This window comes from Vicia villosa, unplaced genomic scaffold, assembly GCF_029867415.1.
Source record: "Vicia villosa cultivar HV-30 ecotype Madison, WI unplaced genomic scaffold, Vvil1.0 ctg.002011F_1_1, whole genome shotgun sequence".
In the NCBI taxonomy this organism is placed as follows: domain Eukaryota; kingdom Viridiplantae; phylum Streptophyta; class Magnoliopsida; order Fabales; family Fabaceae; genus Vicia; species Vicia villosa.
Window position 1 is genome coordinate 14,451 of NW_026705811.1, and position 13,444 is coordinate 27,894.

Here is a 13,444-nt window from a genome sequence, read left to right on the forward strand (position 1 = left end):
TAGAAAAGTAATGTCTTAAAGAAGACTACCTGAAAAGGAACTTAGAAAGAAGGGAACGTCTTGAAAAAGACTACCTGAAAAGGAACTTAGAAAAGTAACGTCTTGAAGAAGACTACCTGAAAAGGTATTTAGAAAAAGAATGTCTTGAAGAAGACTACCTCAAAAGGTACTTAGAAAAAGAATGTCTTGAAGAAGACTACCTGAAAAGGTACTTAGAGAAGGAATGTCTAAAAAAGACTACCTGAAAAGGTACTTAGAAAAAGGATGTCTTGAAGAGGACTACCTAAAAAGGTTTTTTTTTTGGAAATGACGATGACTGTCTTAGAGAAGATTACCTAAAAAGGTATGGAGTAATGTATTGACCAATGTATGTAATGCATGATTTGTATGTATTTGTATGATGCTCCAATGGTAGGTTATTAATAACCAAAGCGTATATAGTTCGCTGGAGTTGCAGGTCTGTTTGATGAGATGGGGTGTGATGCTAGCGCGATTCCCCGATACTGTTTTTGAACTTTGATGATCGTAGTTAGGAGAAATATTTGTTTGAGGTTGTAAAGTGTGAGAACGCCTTTATGTTGTGCGCCTTGCCCCAGTTTGGGCTTTTGAATTACTCCACGCCTTTAACCTTTTGATGTTCTCCACACCTTTAACCTTTTGAGGTTCCCCACACCTTAAACCTTTTGAATTTGTTTGCCTTATGGATTCGATATCCAATTCCCCAATGTTTAGTGGAAAAGATGCCTATGATCTCCAAGTCATGAGAGGAGTGCCCCGGGAAGTAACCTTGTCATATTCTTTGACGTTTAGATTGAAGGGTATGCCCTTGATCTCCAGGGTATGGAGGACTATCCATAGTGTTCTATCCTTTAAAGTTTCTCCCATGTTTGACATGCCCCTGATTGAGATTGTTTCGAGATATGCCCCAAGTCGATTGAACCTTAGGAAGAATGCCCCTAGTTAATAGGATGTTTGATTGCATGCTCCTGTGATCCTTGAAATTTTTGCCCCTGTTTAGGAGAACCCCCTAGGTGTGGTTATCCCTATTCCAGAGTCTTTATTAGGAAGGATCACCTTTGATTAACCCTTTTCGAGATTTCCTCGATGTTAAGTGCATACTCGTAGATGACGTTGTACCCTTCGAGAAGTAACTCCAATGCGATGCGTATGCAAGTTTTGAAATCGAAGTCCGTTATGAATTAGGACTGGATTGTTTTGAAAAGAATGCTTGAAGAAGCATAGTGATTAGAAGTAGTTTTAACAAACATAGGAGTCAGTATACCAAATCCTACTTAATATGCTTTCGTAGTTAACCTTGCCTCAATTAGGACTTTTAAATGTTGTAACTTGGCCTGGTTCATGTTTTAAGAAACAATGGATATAAGGCTCAAAATTTTATTTATCCCACCCCTTTCTCCTTGATGTTCTCCAGATCCTAAAAATTCGCCTAATCCAATGGATGTGCTTTGTTTGCAAGAGAATCGCTTCAGTTTCGATGTTGAGCAGAAGCCTTAGTAGAGATCCAAACTTTGATGACATATGTTGTAAAGATCCAAGCATTGATGTGAAGCTTTGATGGTTTAGCAGTCACAAGATTATCCTTTGTATTTCGCCTTTGTTTTTATCCCTTATTTTTGCATGAGCTAATTCTTTTGAATTTGACCCATCGGGATGCCCAAATTTTGCCTAAGTCTTTTTGTTTCCTTTTATGGAATTTTCATTTTGACTTAGCGGGCGTTTTTTTATTCTCGAAAGCTCCTTTTGAGATTGATTCTTGGATATTGCATGTTGTGACTGCTATGTTGATTTTGATTTGCAAGCTTCGACTTTGATACTTCCTCGATCTTGAACGATGTATTGAGGAAGAAGATGTTTGTGAATGTTATCTCCATTGCTTCCTCAATCTTGGATGAACGCGAGGAATAAGATATGCTTGAACCTTTGCTTTGCTTGATCCTTATGCTTGAACCTTTGCTTGAATCCTTGCTTGGATTGACTGATTCTCTTGACAACCAAAATACATCATTGAATTAATCGACATATACCCTGCCCCTGGTTAAAATCAAGGTTTATTTGAAAAGTAGAAACAAACTCCAACTCCTGGCTCGAGGGGGGTAACGAGGGATTAACATCCTTATATCTCCACTGTTTAGGAATTGAAGCAATGCCTGTACATCCTCGGCTTGGTCTTACCTTGAAAGCATATGTTTAGCTGGACTTAGTCATTTGTATTCGTCATTCTCCCTCAAGTTTGTTAATAATTCTAAAAATAGAAGTGTGCGACTAGAAAGTCGTAGTAGGGAGCGAATGAATCGACTCCAAAACCTGCATGGTCATCCCATTAGAATTGTTAATCCGAAGGTACAACTTTTATCTTGAGTGGCACTTAGCGATCGTAGAGGTTGAAATTTTGAGCATGATAGACACCTATTGATCCTAGGGACAATCTCCTTTGTATATCCTTCGACCTTGTTTTACTTCTTAGTTCCTAGACTTGTAAAAGTAAAGGGTAAGCTCGAATTCTCCTTGGACATGTCAAACCTATGACCCTCTTGCCCCTTGGTGTGGATTTAACACACGTCGCCTTCTCTCCGTCATATTTATGCATCTTTGTCAGGATTTTGCCCCAGTTGGACAAACCCTTGCCCTCAGGTTATCATAGAGCGTCCTTGTATGTTTGATATGTTCTAAGATGAACCCCTTTATGACTAGATACATCTTGAGTGTATCTATGAGGGAACTCTTTGTTGAACTAATCCTTGCTCGATGACAACCATTATTGTATTTATAATCCTGTTGCGACAAGGCATGGACATGTGGCTGGCATGGTGAAAGACATCCTCTTTTTCTTTGTTAGGTCAAGACCTTTTATTCTCCTTTCTCCATAGTTTAAGATCCTTTGATTTTCTTCGTGAGTCTCGTGAAACCGGCTAGTACGATAAGTATGGATGCGGGTGAAGATGTATGAATGCATGAAAATGCAAATGCATACGTATGCGAGAGACTCCTTGTATTGTAACTCCTTGTATGCAATGCAGACGTGTGACGTATAATCCTAGGGATAGCCTTGGAGGCGACATTAGACCCTAGTGAAATCCTTGCGAGATAGATTATACGACACGCCAATGGAGATCCCTTAGATTAGGGAGTATGTAGAAGGTAGCGGTTGGTGACCGTTCAAGACAGTCATCAAATCTCATGGCCATCGAGAGGCCAATCGACGTGTACCAATGAAGTTGTCCTTGGTGGGAATGTTCTCTATGCGGAACACTACCTATCTAAGGATGATATCGAATGAAGTGAAATCCCTACAGGCTAGGGATGGGAGGTGTGAATGGAAATACAAACCCTACAAGTTAGAGGGTGCGCGGGAATAAGCATGGAGTGACCGTTCAGGACATTCACTAGATCTTATAGCCGTCGAGAGGCCAATCAAACGCGTGCTAATGAAGTTGTCCTTCGGGGAAGGACGCGATTTTTTGAAGTAGCATCCCTACAGGATACGTAGTTGTAAGCACTGGGTGACCGTTCAAAGCAGTCACTGGATCGCATGGCCATCGAGAGGCCAATCGACGTGCGTAAACGAAGATGTCCTTCGTGGGTAGGACACGTAGCTGTAAAATGCAAGGATATAAAAGGAAAACTCCTCACAGGTTAGGGAGTGCGTAGATACAGGCGTATAGTGACCGTTCATGACAGTCACTAGGTCTCACGGCCATCGAGAGGCCAATCAACGTGCATAAAGGTAGATGTCCTTCGTGGGAAGGACGTGGACTTGGAATTAGTATCCCTACAGGCTAGGGAACACGTAGGGATACCTGCAAAAATTAAAATGCAACGTGTTCGTAGTATATAAATTGCATATGTATAATAAGCATGTAAGCACATAAGCCCTAGGTTCATAGGTTCGACGTAGCGGCTTAGGGTGCCTACCCTTCCCATTGGTATGTTCTAGAAGGTCTCATGGGGTCGTTCGTAGCCGCCGAGACTTTTTGTCTCTTTGGATTTTAGAACAACTCATTTATCCATGAGGTTCGAGTTTTAGGGGTAGGTTCCCAGAGAGATCAGCCAAATACCAAGTCCAGCCCTCAACAAGGTCAAGCCTCATATCAGACATTTCCGGATATTCAACCCACTCTGAGTGGAATTATAATAAGACTCGTAGGCGATGTAATTCCCCTCTGGTCATTATTATAATTCCCACGCTTAGGTTTAACGCAATTTATATATCCCGAATATATAGTAAAGCAGCAATTAAGTAAACATTTATTTGAATTACTATAAACATTACTGTAAATAAAAATCGTAAATAAATAAATAAAATTAAATATTTAAAAAATACCTGATCCCCAAATCCTGTTATTTATAACTGCAAAAATGCAGCACAACAACAGATATTAAAGTGAACAAATATTCATTTAAATTGTTGTAAATAATGACCGTAAATAGAAATTTTAAATAAATAATTAAATATTTAAAAAAAATGAAAAAAACCTAAATCTTACTCCAAAACCCTAATTTTGGCAAATTTGCCAAACCCTAAAAAAAGTTCGCCAAAAACCTAAAAAAGTTTGCCAAAAACCTAAACCCTGCCAAAACCTAGGAGCATAATAATTCACCTATAGTGTGTCCCCAGCAGAGTCGCCAGCTGTAGCAACCTGCCCTAAAAACAAAGACTTAGAGTCGCCACCTATTCTGAAGGGCGAATAGGAAACCCTACGCAGTTAAGAGATTTCTGGGTAAGTTATTATAATCAGGTCGAGGGAAGGTGTTAGGCACCCTCAACCCTTTCCTATTGGCTTTGAATCTAAGGTAAAGGTTTATGGCTAAAATTAAGGTTAATAGCTAAGGAAATGAATAGGGTGAAAATTGAGATTTGAGAATGAATTGAAATTGTGAGGGGGGAGACTCGCCTTGTTACCAAGTGCCTACGTACCTCCTTATGGAGGATCAGAGTCAACGTAGTTCGGGGCACCGGGTTGTACGCTTTAAGATTGAATTTGTGATTTGAAATTGTTTTAAAGGCCTTTTGAATGGCCTATTCGCAGTTTTGAAATTGATTGGCATTTTGAATCGCCTAGGATAAAAATCCGTAGTGTCGTGGTTTAGTGTTTTTTTTAGATGTTTTGGGCGTACAACCCTGATTTAATATGGCACCGTTAGATGCGGTGATCAATAGATTTGATCAGTATAGCTAACGGATTAGTAGGGCATTGCTGGTTACTCAGATCGATAGATTGATCGTCGCGGGCAGCAAATTAAATGTATTTTAAATGGGGCATTGCTGGTTACTCAGATCGATAGATTGATCGTCGCGGGCAGCAAATTAAATGTATTTTAAATTATTTATTTTTTATCTCTCGTCTAATGCGACTAATAGATTTAGTCGGGTCGAGGAGAGAATTAGCCAAGAATTAGTTGAATTAGAATTAGTATGTTTGCTCGGATGGTAATGGGATTGGACAAACCCTATTTTTTATGATTTAATAGTTTTTCCAATTGGATTAAATAACTTAAATCTCTAAGAGAGTATATTTTATGTTTTTCTTTATATCATTATTTTATAGGCAAAACTAAATAAATAATGAATACATTAGATCTAAAAAAAAATCTAGATGGGTTTAAAGCATAATCCACTAATTTAAATTAGTAATTGATAAAATAAAATAAAAATTGTAATATGATATGACCGAAATAAAAAGAAACCGATTCCTGTTAGTGAACCACCAAATATGGTCTTTGACTTTTCAAAACCAATTGGCTCCAATAGAAACCTGACATGTGGCATATGTAATCTCTTTTTAAATCATTAAAACAAATGTGTAGAAACACAAGCCATACGTTCAGCATCCAACGAAACACCCATCCCTTTCTCTTTTGTTCAACCAAAAACAATCTCAGAATGAAAACCATAAAATTGCAAGGGCATAGAAACACATATCGGAACCGATTCACACAGCCAGCAAAATCAGAGATTAAAAAAAGATTACCGATCATACTTGGTATAAATAGCGGATCTGAAATTGACGCGATGTTGGTGTGGATTCGTCTCAGCTGCTGATGCGTTGCTGTATGCTGTTGGTGTGGCGTCGATTTGGAGCAAGCCTCGTCGCCGGAGCTTCGTCGGTGTTGCTGCTGAACCGTCGAGTATGATCTCTTGCGGTGCTCCGATGGATAATGGCTAAACAGCCGCAGTTAACTCCGTTTCCGTTTTCGAATCCTTTTCTTTTCTTCCGATATGCCTGCTATAGCTTCTTCCTAAAAGAGATCAAATCTGGGTTTTGCTTTGAGTTATTGTTTTTACAGGTTGCTTGAGTAAATCACCTAAATCACCCTACTGTGATGGAAAAGTTTCAGCATTAAAGCTTGTGGTAAATTAAAGTTTTTTTCGAGAATTTGAATAAGGATTCTACGGCGGTGTCTTTGATGTTAATGAAGAGTATGGTTTTGTTAATAATGGCTAACAAACTTGGTTTCTTTTACTGTATATAAAAAAAAACATGAATGAGGTGGAAAAAGATGTGAACTTGATAGGTTAGAATTGGAATTTTCGGTGGGTGGTTTTGAGGAATGAAAAAGTTGTTAGTGTGTAAAGGTTGTCAAAATAGGGTTCGCTGTTGTTCGTGGTTTTGACTTTGAAGCAAGGTTTTACTGTGATAGTCAGAAAAGGGTTAGAAAATCGGGTGAAAAGTTTGTGAAGCATAAGAATTGGTTTGTGGGTTTGTACGTGGAGATTGTTAGTGTGGTAAAATAAGGGTTAGTGAATGGAGTCGGCCCCCCCTAATTGTCAAAATCAATCCTTTTTTATATTAGTCAAATTAGGTTTTTCTACATCTAATGGGCCTATTGCCCAATTAATTCAATTATAAAAAACTATAAAAATCCTAATTATAATAATATTTACATTAATACTAATCCTAATAATAACACTAATAATCCCTAATGACAATTCTAATATTAACAACAATTAATTAGTAAAATTAATAATATTAATACTAATAATTAGTAATAATAAAATTAATAAAAACAAATGTTAGTAAAAGAACTATAATCTCCAAAAAAGGATAAAACCCATGTAATAATTGGGCTCCGAGGTTTGGATCCCAAAGCACCTGTTAATTGCACCCATTTTGTCTCAGGATATTTTATAAGAGAGCGGGTTTGACAATAGGAATGTCAAACCCCATGACTCTTAATTTTGATCCTTGATGAATTAAAAGATGTAGATTTGATTGGGCAAATTTTGGGGTATGACAGCCGCCCCTGTTCAATCTTCTTAAACCTAAAGAGTCGGATAGGCACGTCTGCCTATCGTGATCTAAAGGTAGAAGATGATTGAACACTGAAATGCCCTGAAATTTGCATGGGAAGAAGTTCCGTAGGAGATGGGCTTACAGATGCCATCCGAGGTGAATACCGTTTTTCAGAGTGCGGAGCAAACGCTTTGGAAAGGGACCACTGTGTTTTTTTTTGTAGCACGGCCTAAAAAGGCAACCTGAAATTTATGCAATGCAATGTATGATGCGATGAGCCTCTCAAAATAAATGAGAGTGATGCATGTATATGCATTATGTATGAATGAGGTTAGTTAGTTGAAATGATGCATGATTGTTAGTTACGTTAATCGAAGTATGTTAGTAATTCTGAAAAGAAAGATAGCACCTTTGATTGTTTGTTGAAGTTTTGGAGAATATCACTGCCGAGGGACTAACGCGATAAACCCAGTTGAGGAATCGTTTGAAAAATCTTGTATGCCTGGAAAAGCTCCTAGAAAGGATGGAATACGTCTTGAAGAAGACTTCCTGGAAAGGTTCCTGAAAAGGAATAGCGAGGACCTTCTGTTGGTTGTGTAATTGGCTTGCTATGGTCAGCAAGCTTCCGCAGTTTGTGAACCCCCACTTACTATAGTGCTGGTAAGCTATTCGCAGTTTGTGAACCTCTCACTTACCATAGTGCTGGTAAGCTACTCGCAGTTTGTGAACCTCTCACTTACCATAGTGCTGGTAAGCTACTCGCAGTTTGTGAACCTCTCACTTACCATAGTGTTGGTAAGCTACTCGCAGTTTGTTAACCTCTCACTTACCATAGTGCTGGTAAGCTACTCACAGTTTGTGAACCTCTCACTTACCATAGTGCTGGTAAGCTACTCGCAGTTTGTGAACCTCTCACTTACCATAGTGCTGGTAAGCTACTCACAGTTTGTGAACTTCTCACTTACCATAGTGCTGGTAAGCTACTCGCATTTTGTGAACCCCTACTTACTATAGTTCTAGTAAGTTTCGCAGTTTGTGGACCCCTATAGGATTGCTTGCTATAGTTCTAGCAAGTTCACCTGCACCAACAGGGTTATCTGCGAGCGTTATCGCAGAATTTACCTGTACCATTTTAGGCTAATTTGCTATGCTCATAGCAACTTCGCCTGCATCAAAGGAATCAAAGGAATTACTTGCCATGGTTCTGACAAGTGTACCTGCATAAGAGTGATCGTCTGCTATAGTTCTAGCGGACTTACCTGCATGAAAAAGATTCACCTGTTTTGGAGACTCACGACTATAGGGTCGGAGAAAATACACCTTTCACAACACGAGGGTCGGAGACTAGGCTTTTGTAGTGTGATTTGGATTTTGATGTAATAGTCAGACGGGAGCTGACTACCAGACGGGAACTGGATTTAATGATTTTCCAGGACGAGAACTGGACTTTGAACTGGTTTGGTTTGCCAATAAAAATTGGGCTTTTGTGATATGTATATGCTAATGCGTATGCATGTATGCTAATGCTGATGCAATCCCATGGTTTTATCTCCTCAAACCCATTGAACTTGTTTATTCCATGCTTGCACTTATACCCTGACTATGCTTATGCTGGCTTTGTAATGTTTATGTATGCTTATACTTATGCGTATGTTTGGTTGACGTAATGAGTGGAACGAAGTAATGTCTTCTGTAAGATTACCTGAAAAGGTCTTTTGAATGGATGTGAATGTTTGTCTTAAAGAAGACTATCTGAAATGATTTTTCGACATGGTAGCAATTTGTCTTAGAGAAGACCACCCGTAAAGGCTCTTAGCGTAGATAGAAATTTGTCTTAAAGAAGATCACTTGAAAAAGTTCTTAGCAAGGGATGAAGAATGTCTTTAAAGATGACTCCCTGAAAAGGTTGAAAGATGTCTTAAAGAAGACTACCTGAAGAGGTTCTTGAGAGGGATGACAAATTGTTTTTTTTTGAAAGGGACTACCTGAAAAGGTGCTTAGGACAAGAATGTCTCGAAGAAGGCTACCTGAAAAGGTGCTTAGAAAAGTAATGTCTTAAAGAAGACTACCTGAAAAGGAACTTAGAAAGAAGGGAACGTCTTGAAAAAGACTACCTGAAAAGGAACTTAGAAAAGTAACGTCTTGAAGAAGACTACCTGAAAAGGTATTTAGAAAAAGAATGTCTTGAAGAAGACTACCTCAAAAGGTACTTAGAAAAAGAATGTCTTGAAGAAGACTACCTGAAAAGGTACTTAGAGAAGGAATGTCTAAAAAAGACTACCTGAAAAGGTACTTAGAAAAAGGATGTCTTGAAGAGGACTACCTAAAAAGGTTTTTTTTTTTGGAAATGACGATGACTGTCTTAGAGAAGATTACCTAAAAAGGTATGGAGTAATGTATTGACCAATGTATGTAATGCATGATTTGTATGTATTTGTATGATGCTCCAATGGTAGGTTATTAATAACCAAAGCGTATATAGTTCGCTGGAGTTGCAGGTCTGTTTGATGAGATGGGGTGTGATGCTAGCGCGATTCCCCGATACTGTTTTTGAACTTTGATGATCGTAGTTAGGAGAAATATTTGTTTGAGGTTGTAAAGTGTGAGAACGCCTTTATGTTGTGCGCCTTGCCCCAGTTTGGGCTTTTGAACTACTCCACGCCTTTAACCTTTTGATGTTCTCCACACCTTTAACCTTTTGAGGTTCCCCACACCTTAAACCTTTTGAATTTGTTTGCCTTATGGATTCAATATCCAATTCCCCAATGTTTAGTGGAAAAGATGCCTATGATCTCCAAGTCATGAGAGGAGTGCCCCGGGAAGTAACCTTGTCATATTCTTTGACGTTTAGATTGAAGGGTATGCCCTTGATCTCCAGGGTATGGAGGACTATCCATAGTGTTCTATCCTTTAAAGTTTCTCCCATGTTTGACATGCCCCTGATTGAGATTGTTTCGAGATATGCCCCAAGTCGATTGAACCTTAGGAAGAATGCCCCTAGTTAATAGGATGTTTGATTGCATGCTCCTGTGATCCTTGAAATTTTTGCCCCTGTTTAGGAGAACCCCCTAGGTGTGGTTATCCCTATTCCAGAGTCTTTATTAGGAAGGATCACCTTTGATTAACCCTTTTCGAGATTTCCTCGATGTTAAGTGCATACTCGTAGATGACGTTGTACCCTTCGAGAAGTAACTCCAATGCGATGCGTATGCAAGTTTTGAAATCGAAGTCCGTTATGAATTAGGACTGGATTGTTTTGAAAAGAATGCTTGAAGAAGCATAGTGATTAGAAGTAGTTTTAACAAACATAGGAGTCAGTATACCAAATCCTACTTAATATGCTTTCGTAGTTAACCTTGCCTCAATTAGGACTTTTAAATGTTGTAACTTGGCCTGGTTCATGTTTTAAGAAACAATGGATATAAGGCTCAAAATTTTATTTATCCCACCCCTTTCTCCTTGATGTTCTCCAGATCCTAAAAATTCGCCTAATCCAATGGATGTGCTTTGTTTGCAAGAGAATCGCTTCAGTTTCGATGTTGAGCAGAAGCCTTAGTAGAGATCCAAACTTTGATGACATATGTTGTAAAGATCCAAGCATTGATGTGAAGCTTTGATGGTTTAGCAGTCACAAGATTATCCTTTGTATTTCGCCTTTGTTTTTATCCCTTATTTTTGCATGAGCTAATTCTTTTGAATTTGACCCATCGGGATGCCCCAATTTTGCCTAAGTCTTTTTGTTTCCTTTTATGGAATTTTCATTTTGACTTAGCGGGCGTTTTTTTATTCTCGAAAGCTCCTTTTGAGATTGATTCTTGGATATTGCATGTTGTGACTGCTATGTTGATTTTGATTTGCAAGCTTCGACTTTGATACTTCCTCGATCTTGAACGATGTATTGAGGAAGAAGATGTTTGTGAATGTTATCTCCATTGCTTCCTCAATCTTGGATGAACGCGAGGAATAAGATATGCTTGAACCTTTGCTTTGCTTGATCCTTATGCTTGAACCTTTGCTTGAATCCTTGCTTGGATTGACTGATTCTCTTGACAACCAAAATACATCATTGAATTAATCGACATATACCCTGCCCCTGGTTAAAATCAAGGTTTATTTGAAAAGTAGAAACAAACTCCAACTCCTGGCTCGAGGGGGGTAACGAGGGATTAACATCCTTATATCTCCACTGTTTAGGAATTGAAGCAATGCCTGTACATCCTCGGCTTGGTCTTACCTTGAAAGCATATGTTTAGCTGGACTTAGTCATTTGTATTCGTCATTCTCCCTCAAGTTTGTTAATAATTCTAAAAATAGAAGTGTGCGACTAGAAAGTCGTAGTAGGGAGCGAATGAATCGACTCCAAAACCTGCATGGTCATCCCATTAGAATTGTTAATCCGAAGGTACAACTTTTATCTTGAGTGGCACTTAGCGATCGTAGAGGTTGAAATTTTGAGCATGATAGACACCTATTGATCCTAGGGACAATCTCCTTTGTATATCCTTCGACCTTGTTTTACTTCTTAGTTCCTAGACTTGTAAAAGTAAAGGGTAAGCTCGAATTCTCCTTGGACATGTCAAACCTATGACCCTCTTGCCCCTTGGTGTGGATTTAACACACGTCGCCTTCTCTCCGTCATATTTATGCATCTTTGTCAGGATTTTGCCCCAGTTGGACAAACCCTTGCCCTCAGGTTATCATAGAGCGTCCTTGTATGTTTGATATGTTCTAAGATGAACCCCTTTATGACTAGATACATCTTGAGTGTATCTATGAGGGAACTCTTTGTTGAACTAATCCTTGCTCGATGACAACCATTATTGTATTTATAATCCTGTTGCGACAAGGCATGGACATGTGGCTGGCATGGTGAAAGACATCCTCTTTTTCTTTGTTAGGTCAAGACCTTTTATTCTCCTTTCTCCATAGTTTAAGATCCTTTGATTTTCTTCGTGAGTCTCGTGAAACCGGCTAGTACGATAAGTATGGATGCGGGTGAAGATGTATGAATGCATGAAAATGCAAATGCATACGTATGCGAGAGACTCCTTGTATTGTAACTCCTTGTATGCAATGCAGACGTGTGACGTATAATCCTAGGGATAGCCTTGGAGGCGACATTAGACCCTAGTGAAATCCTTGCGAGATAGATTATACGACACGCCAATGGAGATCCCTTAGATTAGGGAGTATGTAGAAGGTAGCGGTTGGTGACCGTTCAAGACAGTCATCAAATCTCATGGCCATCGAGAGGCCAATCGACGTGTACCAATGAAGTTGTCCTTGGTGGGAATGTTCTCTATGCGGAACACTACCTATCTAAGGATGATATCGAATGAAGTGAAATCCCTACAGGCTAGGGATGGGAGGTGTGAATGGAAATACAAACCCTACAAGTTAGAGGGTGCGCGGGAATAAGCATGGAGTGACCGTTCAGGACATTCACTAGATCTTATAGCCGTCGAGAGGCCAATCAAACGCATGCTAATGAAGTTGTCCTTCGGGGAAGGACGCGATTTTTTGAAGTAGCATCCCTACAGGATACGTAGTTGTAAGCACTGGGTGACCGTTCAAAGCAGTCACTGGATCGCATGGCCATCGAGAGGCCAATCGACGTGCGTAAACGAAGATGTCCTTCGTGGGTAGGACACGTAGCTGTAAAATGCAAGGATATAAAAGGAAAACTCCCCACAGGTTAGGGAGTGCGTAGATACAGGCGTATAGTGACCGTTCATGACAGTCACTAGGTCTCACGGCCATCGAGAGGCCAATCAACGTGCATAAAGGTAGATGTCCTTCGTGGGAAGGACGTGGACTTGGAATTAGTATCCCTACAGGCTAGGGAACACGTAGGGATACCTGCAAAAATTAAAATGCAACGTGTTCGTAGTATATAAATTGCATATGTATAATAAGCATGTAAGCACATAAGCCCTAGGTTCATAGGTTCGACGTAGCGGCTTAGGGTGCCTACCCTTCCCATTGGTATGTTCTAGAAGGTCTCATGGGGTCGTTCGTAGCCGCCGAGACTTTTTGTCTCTTTGGATTTTAGAACAACTCATTTATCCATGAGGTTCGAGTTTTAGGGGTAGGTTCCCAGAGAGATCAGCCAAATACCAAGTCCAGCCCTCAACAAGGTCAAGCCTCATATCAGACATTTCCGGATATTCAACCCACTCTGAGTGGAATTA